Genomic DNA, 4,679 nt, shown 5'->3' on the forward strand with positions numbered 1-4,679 from the left:
TTACGATTCATATAACAGTAGCAAAATTAGTTATGAAGTAGCAACGAAAATAATTTTATGGTTGGGGGTCACCACAACAGGAGGAACTGTATTAAAGGGTCGCGGCATTAGGAAGGTTGAGAACCACTGTTCTTAGTAGATGTTGACAAAACAAGAGAGAAAGTGAGGGGCAAGGAAACAGTGGACAGGAAGGGAAGTAAGAAATCAGGAAGAGAGAGATGGACAGACAGACAGGAAAGTAACAGCTTTGTTCCCTGCTCAGGTGCTCTGAGGGGGAGATCATGCAGGCAGGCCGGCCAGATGTGCCTGTGCTATCCTTGGCCTCCACCCACGAAATTTTGCTTCTGGCTGCCTGGCCTGTCTCAGAGATAAAGAATTCTTCAATAAGCAGCGAGGGCAGTCATCCTCCCTCCATCCGGACACTAGCCCGTTACACATCAGCAGCAGCCCCTCCAGGCCTGTGCTGCCGAGGGCTGGTGCTTGTGCCTCGCAAAACGACTCCTTCCCATCTTGGGTTCATTTGCCCTTTCTTAATGGGAGAGACATTGTCTGGCAGACAGGCATCGCTGGGTGTTGCCATGGTGATGGCTATGATGTCACTCGGGAGTAAATCAAATTGCAGATCTCAAAGTGGAACTGCTCTAGGTTGGGAGGGTTGTTAGAAATGAGGAAAGAATCAGAATCGGTGTGGCAGGGGAGTCGCAGGGTGGATATGCACCGCGTCCGACTCCTACCTTTCCCCTTGCTTTGCCATCTGAGATGAGGCTCATTCATTCATACAAAAATTTTTTTTGAGCACCTACTATGTGCCAAGCACCATGCTAGGTGCTGGGGAAGGAGCTGCAGATAACGTGATGTGGTACCTGTATAACTGCATAGTTTACAATCAGGTGGGAAAGACAGGCACACAAGACATTACACAATAACATGCCATTAGCATGGTGATTCATGCTGTGAAGGAAAGTACGGAGTGTATTTGTTTACTAGGGCTGTCATTGCAAAGTGCCACAGAGTAGGTGGCTTACACAACAGAAATTTATTTCCTCACGCTTTTGGTGGCTGGAAGTCCAAGATCAAGGTGTTGGTAGGGTTGGTTTGTTCTGTGGCCTCTCCTTGGCTTGTAAATGGCCATCTTCTCCTTGTGTCTTCACATGGCCTTCAGTGTGTGTGTGTGTGTGTGTGTGTGTGTGTGTGTGTCCCAATCTTCTCTTTGTATGCCAAATCACACAGCAGGCAACAGTAAGTATGTGGCAATACAAGCGAGGGAAGCCACCAATGGGTTTTAAGCAGAAGATCAACTTGATCAGAATGTTCTTTTAAAAGATGGTCTTTCCAGTGGTTTGGGGAGGATGCCCATTGTAGAGGCTGTCGGAGTAGCTCAGGTGTGGTAGATTGCATTATTTGCCATCAATTCTTTCTCCCTTCCTGGCTCTTGTGATAGCTTCACTTCTATGGGAGAAATAATATATTCTACATATTTGTCCTATTGTCTTTGGGCTTAACTATATGACTTACTTTAATAGAATGTTAGTGGCTATAACACAAGCAGGGGCTTTAAAAGTACTTGCATGTTTTGGCTTACACTCTGATGCACCTGCCATGAGAAGGTGCCCTGGGTCGCTCCTGGTCCCTGGGGAATGAGACCTATACAAAACACCAGAATCTGGCTTGTAGCCTAAAGAAGGACGTCCCAAATGGTTCATAAATCTGTCATCAGGAAAAGCACAAGTTTGTTGTGGCAGCCACTGAAGTCTGGGGGGCATTGCTCGCTATGTAGCATTATCATAGCAATAGCTGACTAGCACACTGAGATGAGGTTGCATTAAAGATGACAATAATGGGCTAGAGAGAAGTGGGTCGTTAGGATGTATTTTGCAGTTGTCAACATATAGGTGGCATTTAAGTACTGGGATGGATCTACTAGGAATAGAGTGTGGAATAAGGAGAGGGAACAGGATTAATTTTTGAGAGCTTCCATCAACGAAAGGTTGGGCAATGCATTAGTCTGATTCAGCTGCCCTAGCAGAACACCAGATTGGGTGGTTCAAACAACATAAATTGCTTTCCTCATGGTTTTGGAGGTTGGAACTCCAAAATCAAGGTACGGGAAGGGTTGGTTTCTAGTGAGACTTCCTTTCCTGGCTTGCAGATGGCTGCCTTCTAGCTGTGTCTCACTTGGCCTCTGTGCACATGCATGTCTGGTTTCTTCCTCTTCTTACAAGGACACCAGTCCTATTCAATCAGGGGGACCACCCTTATGACCTCCTTTAACCTTAACTATGTCCTTGAAGGCCCTATCTCCAAACACAGTCACATCGGGGGTTAGGGCTTCAGCATGTGAATTTTTTTTGGGGGGGGGGGGGGGGGGAGGGAGAGACACAATTCAGTCCATAACAGGTAACATGTCCTAAGTGCCAGGTACTAGGTGCGAAAATGCAAGACACAGGTTATCCTAAGACCTCGATGGGGAAGTCACACAGCATCATATCCACTGGGTTTTAGTAGTCAACTGAGCAAGTCATATGGCCAGCTCAGATTCAGGGGCGGGAGAAACAGATTCCATCTCTTGGTGGGAGGGTGGCAAAGCCACATCTGCAAAGGGGCACACAGATGGGAGGGATTGTTTGAAAGCGAGCCTCACAGAAGCTTCGAGGTTGAGTGAGCAGGAACCTTCAGAATTCCCCCTGGACCTCTGGTCACCGCCACAGGACTTGACAGCTCTCTGGAGGTAGAACCCCTCATAGGCCAAGATATCCCCAGGAGAGCTCCTTCAGTTTAGCTCAGTGGTTCTCAACCTTGGCCGCACATTAGAACCACCTTTTTAAAATCCTAATTTCTGGGCCTCATCCTCTGGAAATTCTGTTTATTTATTATGGGGTGGGGCCACAACATCAGTAACAAAGAAACAGAATTTCCGGAGGATGAGGCCCAGAAATCAGGATTTTAAAAAGATTCCCAGGTGATTCTAATGTGCAGCCAAGGTTGAGAACCACTGGTTTAGCTGGTTGTCTGAGAATGCCCACGCTGAAGCATACCTCATTCTACAGCTCTGACAGGGGTAGAATCGCCTTCAGTGTGAAAAGGGGGACCCCTTAGCATCTTCTAAAGGCCATACGGCTGATGACATTGGACGTCTGTGTTTTGCCTGCTCAGCCCCCACCCTTCCTTTTCATGATAGTGCAGCTCTGATGCTCCTTTTGTGAGCTCCCCTCCTAAGCTCTGGGCAGAATGGGTGGGGCTGTCAATCCAAGTGTCCCGTCCATCACCTCTTGGCGAGGTGAACACAGACCCTGGGAAAGTTCCTGGACCTAAGTCTGAAGGGGAGTCACATGAAGACAGCGATGGGGTGAGCACGACTCAGCCTCGGGACCCAGCAGGGATTATGCTTTAGTTCCCGCTACGTGGGTTCTTGTTTTCTTGTCCCTTCTGAGAACTGGCCTGTCTGTTTCGAGTCTTCCTTTGACGTACAAGCTCCCCCATATCTTCCCATGAGGTTCTTTGCCTAAGTAAGTCAGTGTGGATTTCTGTTGCATGCAATCCAAGATCCCTAACGTTGCTCATGGCTGCAGAAATGGGACATGGCGCTGTATGCTCTGGGGACACGAAGAAGCTCTGACTCGGGAAAAGCCTCTCTTCCAACTGTCCTGCGGGGAGAGGGAGTTGGAACGCGCTCTGTGAAGTCATTTGGAAGCCTTGCCTGGCTTTCTCCCTTGCAGTACCTTGACGACATGAGGGTAAGGCAGATTTCCCAGCTTGCTTTGCGTTTCTTGTCCCTGTCCATTCTAGGTTGCCACAGAGACCAATACTATCAGGGAAGGTTCCTGGACTATATGTGGTGCATCAGATGCTGCAAGGAAACAGAGCTTCGAGCAAAGAGAAGAACACGTGGCCTCCTGATGGCAGCCCTGGCAGAGCAGTGGGCCCAGAGTCACGGCCAGAGACTCAGGGAAACATTGGTGAGGAAGAAACGGGGTGACTGTGCTTTTCAAAGCATTGGGACATCAGTCACCAGGGGACCTGGGTTCACCAACTTGCTGGCTGTGTGACCGTGGGTGAGTCGCTCGATGCTCAGTCTCCTCATTTGTCAAATTGAGAGAAATGATAACCCTACCACTTGAAGGTTGAGAGGACTAAGTACATATTTGTCAGAGTTTTCTGGAATTTAATACACATATACACATATCACTGGTGGGATGTTAGATCATTTACATTATCATGCAAATAAGCAGATTTTATTTTAATAGCTGGGTATTTACCTCTATGGATCTCAACATGAATAATGAGCGCCCTGTGGCTGTAATTTTTGTGGATATTATTCTTCAGGACGAAGCCACGTTAAATTTAGTCACTTTGAAGAAAAATATTCAGTAAATAATAGGGCAGGTGGTGACAGAATGTGGCGATCGCCAAACAAATGCAGCTTTGGACTTGGTGCCAACAGAGGGGGGGGGTACAGAAAGATGGGCGTGGCTGGCAAGGGTGGGTGGGGCACTGGGACGCGGGCCTGGCTGGATCTGGTTCCAGTGGGGTCAGAGATGGGAGAGCCCCATGGAATTTTCTGCCTCAGGCAATGGTGAGGAGGTGTCTGAAGCTCCCCCTGAGCAGGGCCTTCTGGACTGGACTTCTGTCCACTTCCTGCTGCCATAAGAGTGGTGCCACCCCCGGGGACTAGCCGTGCT

The sequence above is a fragment of the Myotis brandtii genome, unplaced genomic scaffold (genome assembly GCF_000412655.1).
Source record: "Myotis brandtii unplaced genomic scaffold, ASM41265v1 scaffold2414, whole genome shotgun sequence".
In the NCBI taxonomy this organism is placed as follows: domain Eukaryota; kingdom Metazoa; phylum Chordata; class Mammalia; order Chiroptera; family Vespertilionidae; genus Myotis; species Myotis brandtii.